The sequence below is a fragment of the Triturus cristatus genome, chromosome 3_2, assembly GCF_964204655.1.
Source record: "Triturus cristatus chromosome 3_2, aTriCri1.1, whole genome shotgun sequence".
NCBI lineage: Eukaryota > Metazoa > Chordata > Amphibia > Caudata > Salamandridae > Triturus > Triturus cristatus.
Genome location: NC_140584.1, coordinates 917,599,759 through 917,622,374, shown reverse-complemented (window position 1 = coordinate 917,622,374; position 22,616 = coordinate 917,599,759). Strand labels below are relative to the sequence as shown.

At 40.8% G+C, this 22,616-nt stretch overlaps 7 non-coding genes across 7 annotated transcripts; all 7 read right to left on the bottom strand.

The window, feature by feature from the left end:
• Positions 1-1,032: 1,032 nt before the first annotated feature.
• LOC146858480 (small nucleolar RNA U3) lies at positions 1,033-1,248 on the bottom strand. The gene has a single exon (XR_014980662.1). It is a non-coding gene; the product is annotated as a small nucleolar RNA U3 (small nucleolar RNA).
• A 3,161-nt stretch (positions 1,249-4,409) lies between these two features.
• LOC146858479 (small nucleolar RNA U3) lies at positions 4,410-4,625 on the bottom strand. The gene has a single exon (XR_014980670.1). It is a non-coding gene; the product is annotated as a small nucleolar RNA U3 (small nucleolar RNA).
• A 3,163-nt stretch (positions 4,626-7,788) lies between these two features.
• On the bottom strand, positions 7,789-8,004 carry LOC146858478 (small nucleolar RNA U3). The gene has a single exon (XR_014980668.1). It is a non-coding gene; the product is annotated as a small nucleolar RNA U3 (small nucleolar RNA).
• A 3,163-nt stretch (positions 8,005-11,167) lies between these two features.
• Positions 11,168-11,383, bottom strand: LOC146858477 (small nucleolar RNA U3). The gene has a single exon (XR_014980253.1). It is a non-coding gene; the product is annotated as a small nucleolar RNA U3 (small nucleolar RNA).
• Positions 11,384-14,545: 3,162 nt separating this feature from the next.
• Positions 14,546-14,761, bottom strand: LOC146858476 (small nucleolar RNA U3). Its single transcript, XR_014980252.1, has one exon. It is a non-coding gene; the product is annotated as a small nucleolar RNA U3 (small nucleolar RNA).
• A 3,162-nt stretch (positions 14,762-17,923) lies between these two features.
• LOC146858475 (small nucleolar RNA U3) lies at positions 17,924-18,139 on the bottom strand. The gene has a single exon (XR_014980640.1). It is a non-coding gene; the product is annotated as a small nucleolar RNA U3 (small nucleolar RNA).
• A 3,160-nt stretch (positions 18,140-21,299) lies between these two features.
• Positions 21,300-21,515, bottom strand: LOC146858474 (small nucleolar RNA U3). The gene has a single exon (XR_014980174.1). It is a non-coding gene; the product is annotated as a small nucleolar RNA U3 (small nucleolar RNA).
• Positions 21,516-22,616: the final 1,101 nt, after the last annotated feature.

Here is a 22,616-nt window from a genome sequence, read left to right as displayed (position 1 = left end):
AGGCACAGGGCTTATTTTACTATTTACAACCAGCTGATATTCCGATTCTCTACATGAGGCTCTCAATCTTCCAGTGTTCTAAAATACCATAGGACAACGCTACAGGGGGCTACAATGGTCATTAAATACCCTCTGTTTGAGTTATAGACTCAAGTTAAAGCTGAGCTTCTATATCGAGGGGATAGAACATTTAATCAATGTGATACCCGAGGCAGAAAGTCTATAATGATATCACAACATTCCAGTCAATGAAGTAAGAATACTCTAACTTGAACCAGGAGAACCAAAAAAATGGCACTTGCTGGAGCAGGTGGCTCGTTCTGACCATTATTCGATCGTTGCAACTCCTCTGTCCCCCAATGGATCTTGCAAAATTCCAAAGATCGAATGCATCAAGCCCTTGATGTACTAAGGGTTGCACAGGGGCTTGTTGGGAGCTGCAAGATTTTGTGCTGAGCATGCAAGCTTTTATAATGAAAAGTAAACAGACGCAGTCCCTTACTTCTGCTTTGCACGGCACGAATTCCTGTGAAAACTTTAACAAATACCATAGGAGTAGTTTTTCATCCTTAGCAGTCTAAGATCCACCGCAGCCTTGTAAGTTGTAAGAAGCCAGGGTGTTACGCTTCCTCTTACTCTAAACGGCCTAACTAGCATTAGCAGGTTTCTTTAAACAGTCTATTCGAAAGAGTGATAAATCTTTTGAGTAGCAGTAGTTGCCTTGCAGAAGTCTAGGCTCTACAAATAGCTCATACGCACAGTCCATTTAAAACGTACTCTTTACTATCCATGTTCGAAAAACAAAGCTTTTTTTATAAATAACATACCAAATTATCAACTGATGGTGAGAGGTGCCTTTCAAAGAGAACCTCTTGCAAAAACCACAAGTCCAAGAAAGCTCAACAGCTTCTAATAAGTATTCATATACTCAACAGTTAAGTTACAAGAAACCAAAGAAATCAAAAAAGAAATGACAAACTAAACAAGAAATTAGAAACTGATAGACTTTCTTACACCCAAAAATAAAAGCTAACCACTCAGTTTGTGTTCTCTTTCTCCAATCCTCCTGAAAGGAACAGGAACGATCATCAATAGCAAACAGCAGCTACATGAATGCAACACTGTTCACTCACTTCACGCCCAAAAGAGAAAACTACAATTCTTCCTCGTGGTTAGCGAAGACCAGACACTTTCAAACACATTTCCTCAGTTAAAAACTATAGAAATGATCCCTGAAAGTATATTCTTAACAAAATTCGTTATAGCTCACACAGACAGAAAGGGTGGAAACCCTTCCTACTTACAGTAAGACAGGGTTCGGCATCATCAACGGAAATAAAAACATATAAATATAAACATATTTTTTACTCCACAAGATAATATTCCACAGATGCACACGCATACGCCTTTATTTACAATAAAGCCTACTCAATAGATCCTGGTGAGACACTGCTTTATAAATTTGCATATTTTAAATCAGCAACCAATCAAATTCAGCCTGCCTGTTCCTGACCCAATGCTGTACCACAGGGAGAGTTGGAAAATTCTTCAAAAAACTGCAGGTTCCACAAGATCATACAGATGATTTTTAATCCGAATAGTTGGTCCAGATTAGCATCTGTCAAACAGCCAAAAGAGTGACACTGATCACTAGCGAGAAGGGACCTGCTAAGGTTGCAAGCGTGGAAACAAACGTTGTAGCATTCAAGCTACCTTTAAATTTTGAACAGTTGCACCACAGATCAAATGTACGGCAACATCTTTGATTAGTTTCCCCAAACAAACTAAGGGGCATATCAGCAACAACCGGCGATAATTATCGCTAAGCGCACTTAGCGCTAGGATAATTATCGCCGGCTAGCGTGGATTATTATCGCTGAGATAACGTGGTATTAGCAACGCTTATCTCAAAAACGATAAAAATCCTAACGCTAACTGCCTAACGTGAGATTATCGCTGGAAACCCAGCGATAATGTCACGAAGTGTGGCGTTAGCTTGCTGATAGGGACTCACAAACTTAGCCATGATATCCACCTTACATAGGATACCATGGCTAAGTCAGTCGTGAAGCAGGCGTAAGGAAAGTAGCAATAACAGGGGTTATCGCTACTTTTCCTGCCGCTATGCTTCATAGCGTGGGCCTTGATGATATGAGAAATGTCGCTTAGCGACATTTCTCCTGTCATGTCAGGTCAGGTACGCCCACTTTGCATCTCATTAGAGATGCAAAGCTGGGCGTTAGGAATCCCGACGCTAATGCAAGGTTTCACGCGTTAGCGTGACCTTGCTAATTAGGCAATCATTTTTTATCGCCAGCTTGATGATATGCCCCTAACTGTTCCCCAGTTCACATGTAAGACTCTAAGCAGACGATGAACTTCGACGGGGGTCCAGACTTAGTGAAAAACCTCTTGCAGCACATACGGGAGATAACGGAACCTATCACTTTCAGAAGAGCCCTGAATGCCTGGCTATCTAAGAAAGCGTTCACATGAACAACTTGTACTACCACCCAGCTTGAATTCATGCAGCTTTTCAAAGCTAAAAGACCTTTAGGTGTCTCAGCACTACAGAAGTATCCAAAATATAGTTTATGTTTTGTGTACAGAAGACTTTTTACACTGGGAAGTGAATACTTGCCAGAAACGTTTTGTATCTAATATTTATTAGAACAGGAATTGAACTTTTCAGTATATAATTCCGTTTTACAGCATATCCTCAAATGAAGAAAGGAACGGCCATCAACAGTAGACAGTTGTTTCAAAAATTAAACTCTGCCTGTGCCCTTCCTTTTTAGATCAGAACTTATCTGCAACACCTTTGGGCCACTTACAAATACTATTTCAATCTTGATTCTACATAACATATCAAGACAAAGAGTTTTATAACTCTATGCCAAGCTGTCCAAGGGTTACAGGAAGATATCACAAGAGCATTTTTTCTGCCACCTGGCTAAGCTCTCAGCAGATCAGTGATAGATAATTAAAACCTGACGCTGCAATCTATGCAGCTAACTAAAGTTTAATTCAGCATGATAGACTAAAGTTGAAGGCACTGGACAAACACAAGAAAGGGGACCAGGAAAATCGCCTCTTGGGGCAGGCTAAAAGGCTATCACAATATGGTCTCAACTTTGTAATTTTTACGTAAAAACAGACCATGGCTGGAAAAGCAGTCGGGCGATGCCCCAGACTCTTACAAAGCCAAGAAGAGGCAAAGGCTCTGGGTATTCACCTGGCCTGTCACCAAACTGTAAACTTCTACAATTTACGGCCTGGCGCCAGCCCACCTACCTCGTTTCATAGGTGTCGCAGCATAGTGGATATCCAAAATGGTGGCATTTGGGGTTCTAGCCATTACAGCTATAGAACTTTCAAGGCACAGGGCTTATTTTACTATTTACAACCAGCTGATATTCCGATTCTCTACATGAGGCTCTCAATCTTCCAGTGTTCTAAAATACCATAGGACAACGCTACAGGGGGCTACAATGGTCATTAAATACCCTCTGTTTGAGTTATAGACTCAAGTTAAAGCTGAGCTTCTATATCGAGGGGATAGAACATTTAATCAATGTGATACCCGAGGCAGAAAGTCTATACTGATATCACAACATTCCCGTCAATGAAGTAAGAATACTCTAACTTGAACCAGGAGAACCAAAAAAATGGCACTTGCTGGAGCAGGTGGCTCGTTCTGACCATTATTCGATCGTTGCAACTCCTCTGTCCCCCAATGGATCTTGCAAAATTCCAAAGTTCGAATGCATCAAGCCCTTGATGTACTAAGGGTTGCACAGGGGCTTGTTGGGAGCTGCAAGATTTTGTGCTGAGCACGCAAGCTTTTATAATGAAAAGTACACAGACGCAGTCCCTTACTTCTGCTTTGCACCGCACGAATTCCTGTGAAAACTTTAACAAATACCAAAGGAGTAGTTTTTCATCCTTAGCAGTCTAAGATCCACCGCAGCCTTGTAAGTTGTAAGAAGCCAGGGTGTTACGCTTCCTCTTACTCTAAACGGCCTAACTAGCATTAGCAGGTTTCTTTAAACAGTCTATTCGAAAGAGTGATAAATCTTTTGAGTAGCAGTAGTTGCCTTGCAGAAGTCTAGGCTCTACAAATAGCTCATACGCACAGTCCATTTAAAACGTACTCTTTACTATCCATGTTCGATAAACAAAGCTTTTTTTATAAATAACATACCAAATTATCAACTGATGGTGAGAGGTGCTTTTCAAAGAGAACCTCTTGCAAAAACCACAAGTCCAAGAAAGCTCAACAGCTTCTAATAAGTATTCATATACTCAACAGTTAAGTTACAAGAAACCAAAGAACTCAAAAAAGAAATGACAAACTAAACAAGAAATTAGAAACTGATAGACTTTCTTACACCCAAAAATAAAAGCTAACCACTCAGTTTGTGTTCTCTTTCTCCAATCCTCCTGAAAGGAACAGGAACGATCATCAATAGCAAACAGCAGCTACATGAATGCAACACTGTTCACTCACTTCACGCCCAAAAGAAAAAACTACAATTCTTCCTCGTGGTTAGCGAAGACCAGACACTTTCAAACACATTTCCTCAGTTAAACACTATAGAAATGATCCCTGAAAGTATAGTCTTAACAAAATTCTTTATAGCTCACACAGACAGAAAGGGTGGAAACCCTTCCTACTTACAGTAAGACAAGGTTCGGCATCATCAACGGAAATAAAAACATATAAATATAAACATATTTTTTACTCCACAAGATAATATTCCACAGATGCACATGCATACGCCTTTATTTACATTAAAGCCTACTCAATAGATCCTGGTGAGACACTGCTTTATAAATTTGCATATTTTAAATCAGCAACCAATCAAATTCAGCCTGCCTGTTCCTGACCCAATGCTGTACCACAGGGAGAGTTGGAAAATTTCTTCAAAAAACTGCAGGTTCCACAAGATCATACAGATGATTTTTAATCCGAATAGTTGGTCCAGATTAGCATCTGTCAAACAGCCAAAAGAGTGACACTGATCACTAGCGAGAAGGGACCTGCTAAGGTTGCAAGCGTGGAAACAAACGTTGTAGCATTCAAGCTACCTTTAAATTTTGAACAGTTGCACCACAGATCAAATGTACGGCAACATCTTTGATTAGTTTCCCCAAACAAACTAAGGGGCATATCAGCAACAACCGGCGATAATTATCGCTAAGCGCACTTAGCGCTAGGATAATTATCGCCGGCTAGCGTGGATTATTATCGCTGAGATAACGTGGTATTAGCAACGCTTATCTCAAAAACGATAAAAATCCTAACGCTAACTGCCTAACGTGAGATTATCGCTGGAAACCCAGCGATAATGTCACGAAGTGTGGCGTTAGCTTGCTGATAGGGACTCACAAACTTAGCCATGATATCCACCTTACATAGGATACCATGGCTAAGTCAGTCCTGAAGCAGGCGTAAGGAAAGTAGCAATAACAGGGGTTATCGCTACTTTTCCTGCCGCTATGCTTCATAGCGTGGGCCTTGATGATATGAGAAATGTCGCTTAGCGACATTTCTCCTGTCATGTCAGGTCAGGTACGCCCACTTTGCATCTCATTAGAGATGCAAAGCTGGGCGTTAGGAATCCCGACGCTAATGCAAGGTTTCACGCGTTAGCGTGACCTTGCTAATTAGGCGATCATTTTTTATCACCAGATTGATGATATGCCCCTAACTGTTCCCCAGTTCACATGTAAGACTCTAAGCAGACGATGAACTTCGACGGGGGTCCAGACTTAGTGAAAAACCTCTTGCAGCACATACGGGAGATAACGGAACCTATCACTTTCAGAAGAGCCCTGAATGCCTGGCTATCTAAGAAAGCGTTCACATGAACAACTTGTACTACCACCCAGCTTGAATTCATGCAGCTTTTCAAAGCTAAAAGACCTTTAGGTGTCTCAGCACTACAGAAGTATCCAAAATATAGTTTATGTTTTGTGTACAGAAGACTTTTTACACTGGGAAGTGAATACTTGCCAGAAACGTTTTGTATCTAATATTTATTAGAACAGGAATTGAACTTTTCAGTATATAATTCCGTTTTACAGCATATCCTCAAATGAAGAAAGGAACGGCCATCAACAGTAGACAGTTGTTTCAAAAATTAAACTCTGCCTGTGCCCTTCCTTTTTAGATCAGAACTTATCTGCAACACCTTTGGGCCACTTACAAATACTATTTCAATCTTGATTCTACATAACATATCAAGACAAAGAGTTTTATAACTCTATGCCAAGCTGTTCAAGGGTTACAGGAAGATATCACAAGAGCATTTTTTCTGCCACCTGGCTAAGCTCTCAGCAGATCAGTGATAGATAATTAAAACCTGACGCTGCAATCTATGCAGCTAACTAAAGTTTAATTCAGCATGATAGACTAAAGTTGAAGGCACTGGACAAACACAAGAAAGGGGACCAGGAAAATCGCCTCTTGGGGCAGGCTAAAAGGCTATCACAATATGGTCTCAACTTTGTCATTTTTACGTAAAAACAGACCATGGCTGGAAAAGCAGTCGGGCGATGCCCCAGACTCTTACAAAGCCAAGAAGAGGCAAAGGCTCTGGGTATTCACCTGGCCTGTCACCAAACTGTAAACTTCTACAATTTACGGCCTGGCGCCAGCCCACCTACCTCGTTTCATAGGTGTCGCAGCATAGTGGATATCCAAAATGGTGGCATTTGGGGTTCTAGCCATTACAGCTATAGAACTTTCAAGGCACAGGGCTTATTTTACTATTTACAACCAGCTGATATTCAGATTCTCTACATGAGGCTCTCAATCTTCCAGTGTTCTAAAATACCATAGGACAACGCTACAGGGGGCTACAATGGTCATTAAATACCCTCTGTTTGAGTTATAGACTCAAGTTAAAGCTGAGCTTCTATATCGAGGGGATAGAACATTTAATCAATGTGATACCCGAGGCAGAAAGTCTATACTGATATCACAACATTCCCGTCAATGAAGTAAGAATACTCTAACTTGAACCAGGAGAACCAAAAAAATGGCACTTGCTGGAGCAGGTGGCTCGTTCTGACCATTATTCGATCGTTGCAACTCCTCTGTCCCCCAATGGATCTTGCAAAATTCCAAAGTTCGAATGCATCAAGCCCTTGATGTACTAAGGGTTGCACAGGGGCTTGTTGGGAGCTGCAAGATTTTGTGCTGAGCACGCAAGCTTTTATAATGAAAAGTACACAGACGCAGTCCCTTACTTCTGCTTTGCACCGCACGAATTCCTGTGAAAACTTTAACAAATACCAAAGGAGTAGTTTTTCATCCTTAGCAGTCTAAGATCCACCGCAGCCTTGTAAGTTGTAAGAAGCCAGGGTGTTACGCTTCCTCTTACTCTAAACGGCCTAACTAGCATTAGCAGGTTTCTTTAAACAGTCTATTCGAAAGAGTGATAAATCTTTTGAGTAGCAGTAGTTGCCTTGCAGAAGTCTAGGCTCTACAAATAGCTCATACGCACAGTCCATTTAAAATGTACTCTTTACTATCCATGTTCGAAAAACAAAGCTTTTTTTTATAAATAACATACCAAATTATCAACTGATGGTGAGAGGTGCCTTTCAAAGAGAACCTCTTGCAAAAACCACAAGTCCAAGAAAGCTCAACAGCTTCTAATAAGTATTCATATACTCAACAATTAAGTTACAAGAAACAAAAGAAACCAAAAAAGAAATGACAAACTAAACAAGAAATTAGAAACTGATAGACTTTCTTACACCCAAAAATAAAATCTAACCACTCAGTTTGTGTTCTCTTTCTCCAATCCTCCTGAAAGGAACAGGAACGATCATCAATAGCAAACAGCAGCTACATGAATGCAACACTGTTCACTCACTTCACGCCCAAAAGAAAAAACTACAATTCTTCCTCGTGGTTAGCGAAGACCAGACACTTTCAAACACATTTCCTCAGTTAAACACTATAGAAATGATCCCTGAAAGTATAGTCTTAACAAAATTCTTTATAGCTCACACAGACAGAAAGGGTGGAAACCCTTCCTACTTACAGTAAGACAAGGTTCGGCATCATCAACGGAAATAAAAACATATAAATATAAACATATTTTTTACTCCACAAGATAATATTCCACAGATGCACATGCATACGCCTTTATTTACATTAAAGCCTACTCAATAGATCCTGGTGAGACACTGCTTTATAAATTTGCATATTTTAAATCAGCAACCAATCAAATTCAGCCTGCCTGTTCCTGACCCAATGCTGTACCACAGGGAGAGTTGGAAAATTTCTTCAAAAAACTGCAGGTTCCACAAGATCATACAGATGATTTTTAATCCGAATAGTTGGTCCAGATTAGCATCTGTCAAACAGCCAAAAGAGTGACACTGATCACTAGCGAGAAGGGACCTGCTAAGGTTGCAAGCGTGGAAACAAACGTTGTAGCATTCAAGCTACCTTTAAATTTTGAACAGTTGCACCACAGATCAAATGTACGGCAACATCTTTGATTAGTTTCCCCAAACAAACTAAGGGGCATATCAGCAACAACCGGCGATAATTATCGCTAAGCGCACTTAGCGCTAGGATAATTATCGCCGGCTAGCGTGGATTATTATCGCTGAGATAACGTGGTATTAGCAACGCTTATCTCAAAAACGATAAAAATCCTAACGCTAACTGCCTAACGTGAGATTATCGCTGGAAACCCAGCGATAATGTCACGAAGTGTGGCGTTAGCTTGCTGATAGGGACTCACAAACTTAGCCATGATATCCACCTTACATAGGATACCATGGCTAAGTCAGTCCTGAAGCAGGCGTAAGGAAAGTAGCAATAACAGGGGTTATCGCTACTTTTCCTGCCGCTATGCTTCATAGCGTGGGCCTTGATGATATGAGAAATGTCGCTTAGCGACATTTCTCCTGTCATGTCAGGTCAGGTACGCCCACTTTGCATCTCATTAGAGATGCAAAGCTGGGCGTTAGGAATCCCGACGCTAATGCAAGGTTTCACGCGTTAGCGTGACCTTGCTAATTAGGCGATCATTTTTTATCACCAGATTGATGATATGCCCCTAACTGTTCCCCAGTTCACATGTAAGACTCTAAGCAGACGATGAACTTCGACGGGGGTCCAGACTTAGTGAAAAACCTCTTGCAGCACATACGGGAGATAACGGAACCTATCACTTTCAGAAGAGCCCTGAATGCCTGGCTATCTAAGAAAGCGTTCACATGAACAACTTGTACTACCACCCAGCTTGAATTCATGCAGCTTTTCAAAGCTAAAAGACCTTTAGGTGTCTCAGCACTACAGAAGTATCCAAAATATAGTTTATGTTTTGTGTACAGAAGACTTTTTACACTGGGAAGTGAATACTTGCCAGAAACGTTTTGTATCTAATATTTATTAGAACAGGAATTGAACTTTTCAGTATATAATTCCGTTTTACAGCATATCCTCAAATGAAGAAAGGAACGGCCATCAACAGTAGACAGTTGTTTCAAAAATTAAACTCTGCCTGTGCCCTTCCTTTTTAGATCAGAACTTATCTGCAACACCTTTGGGCCACTTACAAATACTATTTCAATCTTGATTCTACATAACATATCAAGACAAAGAGTTTTATAACTCTATGCCAAGCTGTTCAAGGGTTACAGGAAGATATCACAAGAGCATTTTTTCTGCCACCTGGCTAAGCTCTCAGCAGATCAGTGATAGATAATTAAAACCTGACGCTGCAATCTATGCAGCTAACTAAAGTTTAATTCAGCATGATAGACTAAAGTTGAAGGCACTGGACAAACACAAGAAAGGGGACCAGGAAAATCGCCTCTTGGGGCAGGCTAAAAGGCTATCACAATATGGTCTCAACTTTGTCATTTTTACGTAAAAACAGACCATGGCTGGAAAAGCAGTCGGGCGATGCCCCAGACTCTTACAAAGCCAAGAAGAGGCAAAGGCTCTGGGTATTCACCTGGCCTGTCACCAAACTGTAAACTTCTACAATTTACGGCCTGGCGCCAGCCCACCTACCTCGTTTCATAGGTGTCGCAGCATAGTGGATATCCAAAATGGTGGCATTTGGGGTTCTAGCCATTACAGCTATAGAACTTTCAAGGCACAGGGCTTATTTTACTATTTACAACCAGCTGATATTCCGATTCTCTACATGAGGCTCTCAATCTTCCAGTGTTCTAAAATACCATAGGACAACGCTACAGGGGGCTACAATGGTCATTAAATACCCTCTGTTTGAGTTATAGACTCAAGTTAAAGCTGAGCTTCTATATCGAGGGGATAGAACATTTAATCAATGTGATACCCGAGGCAGAAAGTCTATACTGATATCACAACATTCCCGTCAATGAAGTAAGAATACTCTAACTTGAACCAGGAGAACCAAAAAAATGGCACTTGCTGGAGCAGGTGGCTCGTTCTGACCATTATTCGATCGTTGCAACTCCTCTGTCCCCCAATGGATCTTGCAAAATTCCAAAGTTCGAATGCATCAAGCCCTTGATGTACTAAGGGTTGCACAGGGGCTTGTTGGGAGCTGCAAGATTTTGTGCTGAGCACGCAAGCTTTTATAATGAAAAGTACACAGACGCAGTCCCTTACTTCTGCTTTGCACCGCACGAATTCCTGTGAAAACTTTAACAAATACCAAAGGAGTAGTTTTTCATCCTTAGCAGTCTAAGATCCACCGCAGCCTTGTAAGTTGTAAGAAGCCAGGGTGTTACGCTTCCTCTTACTCTAAACGGCCTAACTAGCATTAGCAGGTTTCTTTAAACAGTCTATTCGAAAGAGTGATAAATCTTTTGAGTAGCAGTAGTTGCCTTGCAGAAGTCTAGGCTCTACAAATAGCTCATACGCACAGTCCATTTAAAATGTACTCTTTACTATCCATGTTCGAAAAACAAAGCTTTTTTTTATAAATAACATACCAAATTATCAACTGATGGTGAGAGGTGCCTTTCAAAGAGAACCTCTTGCAAAAACCACAAGTCCAAGAAAGCTCAACAGCTTCTAATAAGTATTCATATACTCAACAATTAAGTTACAAGAAACCAAAGAAACCAAAAAAGAAATGACAAACTAAACAAGAAATTAGAAACTGATAGACTTTCTTACACCCAAAAATAAAATCTAACCACTCAGTTTGTGTTCTCTTTCTCCAATCCTCCTGAAAGGAACAGGAACGATCATCAATAGCAAACAGCAGCTACATGAATGCAACACTGTTCACTCACTTCACGCCCAAAAGAGAAGACTGCAATTCTTCCTCGTGGTTAGCAAAGACCAAACACTTTCAAACACATTTCCTCAGTTAAAATCTATAGAAATGATCCCTGAAAGTATAGTCTTAACAAAATTCTTTATAGCTCACACAGACAGAAAGGGTGGAAACCCTTCCTACTTACAGTAAGACAAGGTTCGGCATCATAGACGGAAATAAAAACATATAAATATAAACATATTTTTTACTCCACAAGATAATATTCCACAGATGCACACGCATACGCCTTTATTTACAATAAAGCCTACTCAATAGATCCTGGTGAGACACTGCTTTATAAATTTGCATATTTTAAATCAGCAACCAATCAAATTCAGCCTGCCTGTTCCTGACCCAATGCTGTACCACAGGGAGAGTTGGAAAATTCTTCAAAAAACTGCAGGTTCCACAAGATCATACAGATGATTTTTAATCCGAATAGTTGGTCCAGATTAGCATCTGTCAAACAGCCAAAAGAGTGACACTGATCACTAGCGAGAAGGGACCTGCTAAGGTTGCAAGCGTGGAAACAAACGTTGTAGCATTCAAGCTACCTTTAAATTTTGAACAGTTGCACCACAGATCAAATGTACGGCAACATCTTTGATTAGTTTCCCCAAACAAACTAAGGGGCATATCAGCAACAACCGGCGATAATTATCGCTAAGCGCACTTAGCGCTAGGATAATTATCGCCGGCTAGCGTGGATTATTATCGCTGAGATAACATGCTATTAGCAACGCTTATCTCAAAAACGATAAAAATCCTAACGCTAACTGCCTAACGTGAGATTATCGCTGGAAACCCAGCGATAATGTCACGAAGTGTGGCGTTAGCTTGCTGATAGGGACTCACAAACTTAGCCATGATATCCACCTTACATAGGATACCATGGCTAAGTCAGTCCTGAAGCAGGCGTAAGGAAAGTAGCAATAACAGGGGTTATCGCTACTTTTCCTGCCGCTATGCTTCATAGCGTGGGCCTTGATGATATGAGAAATGTCGCTTAGCGACATTTCTCCTGTCATGTCAGGTCAGGTACGCCCACTTTGCATCTCATTAGAGATGCAAAGCTGGGCGTTAGGAATCCCGACGCTAATGCAAGGTTTCACGCGTTAGCGTGACCTTGCTAATTAGGCGATCATTTTTTATCACCAGATTGATGATATGCCCCTAACTGTTCCCCAGTTCACATGTAAGACTCTAAGCAGACGATGAACTTCGACGGGGGTCCAGACTTAGTGAAAAACCTCTTGCAGCACATACGGGAGATAACGGAACCTATCACTTTCAGAAGAGCCCTGAATGCCTGGCTATCTAAGAAAGCGTTCACATGAACAACTTGTACTACCACCCAGCTTGAATTCATGCAGCTTTTCAAAGCTAAAAGACCTTTAGGTGTCTCAGCACTACAGAAGTATCCAAAATATAGTTTATGTTTTGTGTACAGAAGACTTTTTACACTGGGAAGTGAATACTTGCCAGAAACGTTTTGTATCTAATATTTATTAGAACAGGAATTGAACTTTTCAGTATATAATTCCGTTTTACAGCATATCCTCAAATGAAGAAAGGAACGGCCATCAACAGTAGACAGTTGTTTCAAAAATTAAACTCTGCCTGTGCCCTTCCTTTTTAGATCAGAACTTATCTGCAACACCTTTGGGCCACTTACAAATACTATTTCAATCTTGATTCTACATAACATATCAAGACAAAGAGTTTTATAACTCTATGCCAAGCTGTTCAAGGGTTACAGGAAGATATCACAAGAGCATTTTTTCTGCCACCTGGCTAAGCTCTCAGCAGATCAGTGATAGATAATTAAAACCTGACGCTGCAATCTATGCAGCTAACTAAAGTTTAATTCAGCATGATAGACTAAAGTTGAAGGCACTGGACAAACACAAGAAAGGGGACCAGGAAAATCGCCTCTTGGGGCAGGCTAAAAGGCTATCACAATATGGTCTCAACTTTGTCATTTTTACGTAAAAACAGACCATGGCTGGAAAAGCAGTCGGGCGATGCCCCAGACTCTTACAAAGCCAAGAAGAGGCAAAGGCTCTGGGTATTCACCTGGCCTGTCACCAAACTGTAAACTTCTACAATTTACGGCCTGGCGCCAGCCCACCTACCTCGTTTCATAGGTGTCGCAGCATAGTGGATATCCAAAATGGTGGCATTTGGGGTTCTAGCCATTACAGCTATAGAACTTTCAAGGCACAGGGCTTATTTTACTATTTACAACCAGCTGATATTCCGATTCTCTACATGAGGCTCTCAATCTTCCAGTGTTCTAAAATACCATAGGACAACGCTACAGGGGGCTACAATGGTCATTAAATACCCTCTGTTTGAGTTATAGACTCAAGTTAAAGCTGAGCTTCTATATCGAGGGGATAGAACATTTAATCAATGTGATACCCGAGGCAGAAAGTCTATACTGATATCACAACATTCCCGTCAATGAAGTAAGAATACTCTAACTTGAACCAGGAGAACCAAAAAAATGGCACTTGCTGGAGCAGGTGGCTCGTTCTGACCATTATTCGATCGTTGCAACTCCTCTGTCCCCCAATGGATCTTGCAAAATTCCAAAGTTCGAATGCATCAAGCCCTTGATGTACTAAGGGTTGCACAGGGGCTTGTTGGGAGCTGCAAGATTTTGTGCTGAGCACGCAAGCTTTTATAATGAAAAGTACACAGACGCAGTCCCTTACTTCTGCTTTGCACCGCACGAATTCCTGTGAAAACTTTAACAAATACCAAAGGAGTAGTTTTTCATCCTTAGCAGTCTAAGATCCACCGCAGCCTTGTAAGTTGTAAGAAGCCAGGGTGTTACGCTTCCTCTTACTCTAAACGGCCTAACTAGCATTAGCAGGTTTCTTTAAACAGTCTATTCGAAAGAGTGATAAATCTTTTGAGTAGCAGTAGTTGCCTTGCAGAAGTCTAGGCTCTACAAATAGCTCATACGCACAGTCCATTTAAAATGTACTCTTTACTATCCATGTTCGAAAAACAAAGCTTTTTTTTATAAATAACATACCAAATTATCAACTGATGGTGAGAGGTGCCTTTCAAAGAGAACCTCTTGCAAAAACCACAAGTCCAAGAAAGCTCAACAGCTTCTAATAAGTATTCATATACTCAACAATTAAGTTACAAGAAACCAAAGAAACCAAAAAAGAAATGACAAACTAAACAAGAAATTAGAAACTGATAGACTTTCTTACACCCAAAAATAAAATCTAACCACTCAGTTTGTGTTCTCTTTCTCCAATCCTCCTGAAAGGAACAGGAACGATCATCAATAGCAAACAGCAGCTACATGAATGCAACACTGTTCACTCACTTCACGCCCAAAAGAGAAGACTGCAATTCTTCCTCGTGGTTAGCAAAGACCAAACACTTTCAAACACATTTCCTCAGTTAAAATCTATAGAAATGATCCCTGAAAGTATAGTCTTAACAAAATTCTTTATAGCTCACACAGACAGAAAGGGTGGAAACCCTTCCTACTTACAGTAAGACAAGGTTCGGCATCATAGACGGAAATAAAAACATATAAATATAAACATATTTTTTACTCCACAAGATAATATTCCACAGATGCACACGCATACGCCTTTATTTACAATAAAGCCTACTCAATAGATCCTGGTGAGACACTGCTTTATAAATTTGCATATTTTAAATCAGCAACCAATCAAATTCAGCCTGCCTGTTCCTGACCCAATGCTGTACCACAGGGAGAGTTGGAAAATTCTTCAAAAAACTGCAGGTTCCACAAGATCATACAGATGATTTTTAATCCGAATAGTTGGTCCAGATTAGCATCTGTCAAACAGCCAAAAGAGTGACACTGATCACTAGCGAGAAGGGACCTGCTAAGGTTGCAAGCGTGGAAACAAACGTTGTAGCATTCAAGCTACCTTTAAATTTTGAACAGTTGCACCACAGATCAAATGTACGGCAACATCTTTGATTAGTTTCCCCAAACAAACTAAGGGGCATATCAGCAACAACCGGCGATAATTATCGCTAAGCGCACTTAGCGCTAGGATAATTATCGCCGGCTAGCGTGGATTATTATCGCTGAGATAACATGCTATTAGCAACGCTTATCTCAAAAACGATAAAAATCCTAACGCTAACTGCCTAACGTGAGATTATCGCTGGAAACCCAGCGATAATGTCACGAAGTGTGGCGTTAGCTTGCTGATAGGGACTCACAAACTTAGCCATGATATCCACCTTACATAGGATACCATGGCTAAGTCAGTCCTGAAGCAGGCGTAAGGAAAGTAGCAATAACAGGGGTTATCGCTACTTTTCCTGCCGCTATGCTTCATAGCGTGGGCCTTGATGATATGAGAAATGTCGCTTAGCGACATTTCTCCTGTCATGTCAGGTCAGGTACGCCCACTTTGCATCTCATTAGAGATGCAAAGCTGGGCGTTAGGAATCCCGACGCTAATGCAAGGTTTCACGCGTTAGCGTGACCTTGCTAATTAGGCGATCATTTTTTATCACCAGATTGATGATATGCCCCTAACTGTTCCCCAGTTCACATGTAAGACTCTAAGCAGACGATGAACTTCGACGGGGGTCCAGACTTAGTGAAAAACCTCTTGCAGCACATACGGGAGATAACGGAACCTATCACTTTCAGAAGAGCCCTGAATGCCTGGCTATCTAAGAAAGCGTTCACATGAACAACTTGTACTACCACCCAGCTTGAATTCATGCAGCTTTTCAAAGCTAAAAGACCTTTAGGTGTCTCAGCACTACAGAAGTATCCAAAATATAGTTTATGTTTTGTGTACAGAAGACTTTTTACACTGGGAAGTGAATACTTGCCAGAAACGTTTTGTATCTAATATTTATTAGAACAGGAATTGAACTTTTCAGTATATAATTCCGTTTTACAGCATATCCTCAAATGAAGAAAGGAACGGCCATCAACAGTAGACAGTTGTTTCAAAAATTAAACTCTGCCTGTGCCCTTCCTTTTTAGATCAGAACTTATCTGCAACACCTTTGGGCCACTTACAAATACTATTTCAATCTTGATTCTACATAACATATCAAGACAAAGAGTTTTATAACTCTATGCCAAGCTGTTCAAGGGTTACAGGAAGATATCACAAGAGCATTTTTTCTGCCACCTGGCTAAGCTCTCAGCAGATCAGTGATAGATAATTAAAACCTGACGCTGCAATCTATGCAGCTAACTAAAGTTTAATTCAGCATGATAGACTAAAGTTGAAGGCACTGGACAAACACAAGAAAGGGGACCAGGAAAATCGCCTCTTGGGGCAGGCTAAAAGGCTATCACAATATGGTCTCAACTTTGTCATTTTTACGTAAAAACAGACCATGGCTGGAAAAGCAGTCGGGCGATGCCCCAGACTCTTACAAAGCCAAGAAGAGGCAAAGGCTCTGGGTATTCACCTGGCCTGTCACCAAACTGTAAACTTCTACAATTTACGGCCTGGCGCCAGCCCACCTACCTCGTTTCATAGGTGTCGCAGCATAGTGGATATCCAAAATGGTGGCATTTGGGGTTCTAGCCATTACAGCTATAGAACTTTCAAGGCACAGGGCTTATTTTACTATTTACAACCAGCTGATATTCCGATTCTCTACATGAGGCTCTCAATCTTCCAGTGTTCTAAAATACCATAGGACAACGCTACAGGGGGCTACAATGGTCATTAAATACCCTCTGTTTGAGTTATAGACTCAAGTTAAAGCTGAGCTTCTATATCGAGGGGATAGAACATTTAATCAATGTGATACCCGAGGCAGAAAGTCTATACTGATATCACAACATTCCCGTCAATGAAGTAAGAATACTCTAACTTGAACCAGGAGAACCAAAAAAATGGCACTTGCTGGAGCAGGTGGCTCGTTCTGACCATTATTCGATCGTTGCAACTCCTCTGTCCCCCAATGGATCTTGCAAAATTCCAAAGTTCGAATGCATCAAGCCCTTGATGTACTAAGGGTTGCACAGGGGCTTGTTGGGAGCTGCAAGATTTTGTGCTGAGCACGCAAGCTTTTATAATGAAAAGTACACAGACGCAGTCCCTTACTTCTGCTTTGCACCGCACGAATTCCTGTGAAAACTTTAACAAATACCAAAGGAGTAGTTTTTCATCCTTAGCAGTCTAAGATCCACCGCAGCCTTGTAAGTTGTAAGAAGCCAGGGTGTTACGCTTCCTCTTACTCTAAACGGCCTAACTAGCATTAGCAGGTTTCTTTAAACAGTCTATTCGAAAGAGTGATAAATCTTTTGAGTAGCAGTAGTTGCCTTGCAGAAGTCTAGGCTCTACAAATAGCTCATACGCACAGTCCATTTAAAATGTACTCTTTACTATCCATGTTCGAAAAACAAAGCTTTTTTTTATAAATAACATACCAAATTATCAACTGATGGTGAGAGGTGCCTTTCAAAGAGAACCTCTTGCAAAAACCACAAGTCCAAGAAAGCTCAACAGCTTCTAATAAGTATTCATATACTCAACAATTAAGTTACAAGAAACCAAAGAAACCAAAAAAGAAATGACAAACTAAACAAGAAATTAGAAACTGATAGACTTTCTTACACCCAAAAACAAAATCTAACCACTCAGTTTGTGTTCTCTTTCTCCAATCCTCCTGAAAGGAACAGGAACGATCATCAATAGCAAACAGCAGCTACATGAATGCAACACTGTTCACTCACTTCACGCCCAAAAGAGAAGACTGCAATTCTTCCTCGTGGTTAGCGAAGACCAGACACTTTCAAACACATTTCCTCAGTTAAAAACTATAGAAATGATCCCTGAAAGTATAGTCTTAACAAAATTCTTTATAGCTCACACAGACAGAAAGGGTGGAAACCCTTCCTACTTACAGTAAGACAAGGTTCGGCATCATAGACGGAAATAAAAACATATAAATATAAACATATTTTTTACTCCACAAGATAATATTCCACAGATGCACACGCATACGCCTTTATTTACAATAAAGCCTACTCAATAGATCCTGGTGAGACACTGCTTTATAAATTTGCATATTTTAAATCAGCAACCAATCAAATTCAGCCTGCCTGTTCCTGACCCAATGCTGTACCACAGGGAGAGTTGGAAAATTCTTCAAAAAACTGCAGGTTCCACAAGATCATACAGATGATTTTTAATCCGAATAGTTGGTCCAGATTAGCATCTGTCAAACAGCCAAAAGAGTGACACTGATCACTAGCGAGAAGGGACCTGCTAAGGTTGCAAGCGTGGAAACAAACGTTGTAGCATTCAAGCTACCTTTAAATTTTGAACAGTTGCACCACAGATCAAATGTACGGCAACATCTTTGATTAGTTTCCCCAAACAAACTAAGGGGCATATCAGCAACAACCGGCGATAATTATCGCTAAGCGCACTTAGCGCTAGGATAATTATCGCCGGCTAGCGTGGATTATTATCGCTGAGATAACATGCTATTAGCAACGCTTATCTCAAAAACGATAAAAATCCTAACGCTAACTGCCTAACGTGAGATTATCGCTGGAAACCCAGCGATAATGTCACGAAGTGTGGCGTTAGCTTGCTGATAGGGACTCACAAACTTAGCCATGATATCCACCTTACATAGGATACCATGGCTAAGTCAGTCCTGAAGCAGGCGTAAGGAAAGTAGCAATAACAGGGGTTATCGCTACTTTTCCTGCCGCTATGCTTCATAGCGTGGGCCTTGATGATAGGAGAAATGTCGCTTAGCGACATTTCTCCTGTCATGTCAGGTCAGGTACGCCCACTTTGCATCTCATTAGAGATGCAAAGCTGGGCGTTAGGAATCCCGACGCTAATGCAAGGTTTCACGCGTTAGCGTGACCTTGCTAATTAGGCGATCATTTTTTATCACCAGCTTGATGATATGCCCCTAACTGTTCCCCAGTTCACATGTAAGACTCTAAGCAGACGATGAACTTCGACGGGGGTCCAGACTTAGTGAAAAACCTCTTGCAGCACATACGGGAGATAACGGAACCTATCACTTTCAGAAGAGCCCTGAATGCCTGGCTATCTAAGAAAGCGTTCACATGAACAACTTGTACTACCACCCAGCTTGAATTCATGTAGCTTTTCAAAGCTAAAAGACCTTTAGGTGTCTCAGCACTACAGAAGTATCCAAAATATAGTTTATGTTTTGTGTACAGAAGACTTTTTACACTGGGAAGTGAATACTTGCCAGAAACGTTTTGTATCTAATATTCATTAGAACAGGAATTGAACTTTTCAGTATATAATTCCGTTTTACAGCATATCCTCAAATGAAGAAAGGAACGGCCATCAACAGTAGACAGTTGTTTCAAAAATTAAACTCTGCCTGTGCCCTTCCTTTTTAGATCAGAACTTATCTGCAACACCTTTGGGCCACTTACAAATACTATTTCAATCTTGATTCTACATAACATATCAAGACAAAGAGTTTTATAACTCTATGCCAAGCTGTCCAAGGGTTACAGGAAGATATCACAAGAGCATTTTTTCTGCCACCTGGCTAAGCTCTCAGCAGATCAGTGATAGATAATTAAAACCTGACGCTGCAATCTATGCAGCTAACTAAAGTTTAATTCAGCATGATAGACTAAAGTTGAAGGCACTGGACAAACACAAGAAAGGGGACCAGGAAAATCGCCTATTGGGGCAGGCTAAAAGGCTATCACAATATGGTCTCAACTTTGTAATTTTTACGTAAAAACAGACCATGGCTGGAAAAGCAGTCGGGCGATGCCCCAGACTCTTACAAAGCCAAGAAGAGGCAAAGGCTCTGGGTATTCACCTGGCCTGTCACCAAACTGTAAACTTCTACAATTTACGGCCTGGCGCCAGCCCACCTACCTCGTTTCATAGGTGTCGCAGCATAGTGGATATCCAAAATGGTGGCATTTGGGGTTCTAACCATTACAGCTATAGAACTTTCAAGGCACAGGACTTATTTTACTATTTACAACCAGCTGATATTCCGATTCTCTACATGAGGCTCTCAATCTTCCAGTGTTCTAAAATACCATAGGACAACGCTACAGGGGGCTACAATGGTCATTAAATACCCTCTGTTTGAGTTATAGACTCAAGTTAAAGCTGAGCTTCTATATCGAGGGGATAGAACATTTAATCAATGTGATACCCGAGGCAGAAAGTCTATACTGATATCACAACATTCCAGTCAATGAAGTAAGAATACTCTAACTTGAACCAGGAGAACCAAAAAAATGGCACTTGCTGGAGCAGGTGGCTCGTTCTGACCATTATTCGATCGTTGCAACTCCTCTGTCCCCAATGGATCTTGCAAAATTCCAAAGTTCGAATGCATCAAGCCCTTGATACACTAAGGGTTGCACAGGGGCTTGTTGGGAGCTGCAAGATTTTGTGCTGAGCACGCAAGCTTTTATAATGAAAAGTAAACAGACGCAGTCCCTTACTTCTGCTTTGCACGGCACGAATTCCTGTGAAAACTTTAACAAATACCAAAGGAGTAGTTTTTCATCCTTAGCAGTCTAAGATCCACCGCAGCCTTGTAAGTTGTAAGAAGCCAGGGTGTTACGCTTCCTCTTACTCTAAACGGCCTAACTAGCATTAGCAGGTTTCTTTAAACAGTCTATTCAAAAGAGTGATAAATCTTTTGAGTAGCAGTAGTTGCCTTGCAGAAGTCTAGGCTCAACAAATAGCTCATACGCACAGTCCATTTAAAACGTACTCTTTACTATCCATGTTCGAAAAACAAAGCTTTTTTTATAAATAACATACCAAATTATCAACTGATGGTGAGAGGTGCCTTTCAAAGAGAACCTCTTGCAAAAACCACAAGTCCAAGAAAGCTCAACAGCTTCTAATAAGTATTCATATACTCAACAGTTAAATTACAAGAAACCAAAGAAATCAAAAAAGAAATGACAAACTAAACAAGAAATTAGAAACTGATAGACTTTCTTACACCCAAAAATAAAAGCTAACCACTCAGTTTGTGTTCTCTTTCTCCAATCCTCCTGAAAGGAACAGGAACGATCATCAATAGCAAACAGCAGCTACATGAATGCAACACTGTTCACTCACTTCACGCCCAAAAGAGAAGACTACAATTCTTCCTCATGGTTAGCGAAGACCAGACACTTTCAAACACATTTCCTCAGTTAAAAACTATAGAAATGATCCCTGAAAGTATAGTCTTAACAAAATTCTTTATAGCTCACACAGACAGAAAGGGTGGAAACCCTTACTACTTACAGTAAGACAAGGTTCGGCATCATCAACGGAAATAAAAACATATAAATATAAACATATTTTTTACTCCACAAGATAATATTCCACAGATGCACATGCATACGCCTTTATTTACATTAAAGCCTACTCAATAGATCCTGGTGAGACACTGCTTTATAAATTTGCATATTTTAAATCAGCAACCAATCAAATTCAGCCTGCCTGTTCCTGACCCAATGCTGTACCACAGGGAGAGTTGGAAAATTCTTCAAAAAACTGCAGGTTCCACAAGATCATACAGATGATTTTTAATACGAATAGTTGGTCCAGATTAGCATCTGTCAAACAGCCAAAAGAGTGACACTGATCACTAGCGAGAAGGGACCTGCTAAGGTTGCAAGCGTGGAAACAAACGTTGTAGCATTCAAGCTACCTTTAAATTTTGAACAGTTGCACCACAGATCAAATGTACGGCAACATCTTTGATTAGTTTCCCCAAACAAACTAAGGGGCATATCAGCAACAACCGGCGATAATTATCGCTAAGCGCACTTAGCGCTAGGATAATTATCGCCGGCTAGCGTGGATTATTATCGCTGAGATAACGTGCTATTAGCAACGCTTATCTCAAAAACGATAAAAATCCTAACGCTAACTGCCTAACGTGAGATTATCGCTGGAAACCCAGCGATAATGTCACGAAGTGTGGCGTTAGCTTGCTGATAGGGACTCACAAACTTAGCCATGATATCCACCTTACATAGGATACCATGGCTAAGTCAGTCCTGAAGCAGGCGTAAGGAAAGTAGCAATAACAGGGGTTATCGCTACTTTTCCTGCCGCTATGCTTCATAGCGTGGGCCTTGATGATAGGAGAAATGTCGCTTAGCGACATTTCTCCTGTCATGTCAGGTCAGGTACGCCCACTTTGCATCTCATTAGAGATGCAAAGCTGGGCGTTAGGAATCCCGACGCTAATGCAAGGTTTCACGCGTTAGCGTGACCTTGCTAATTAGGCGATCATTTTTTATCACCAGCTTGATGATATGCCCCTAACTGTTCCCCAGTT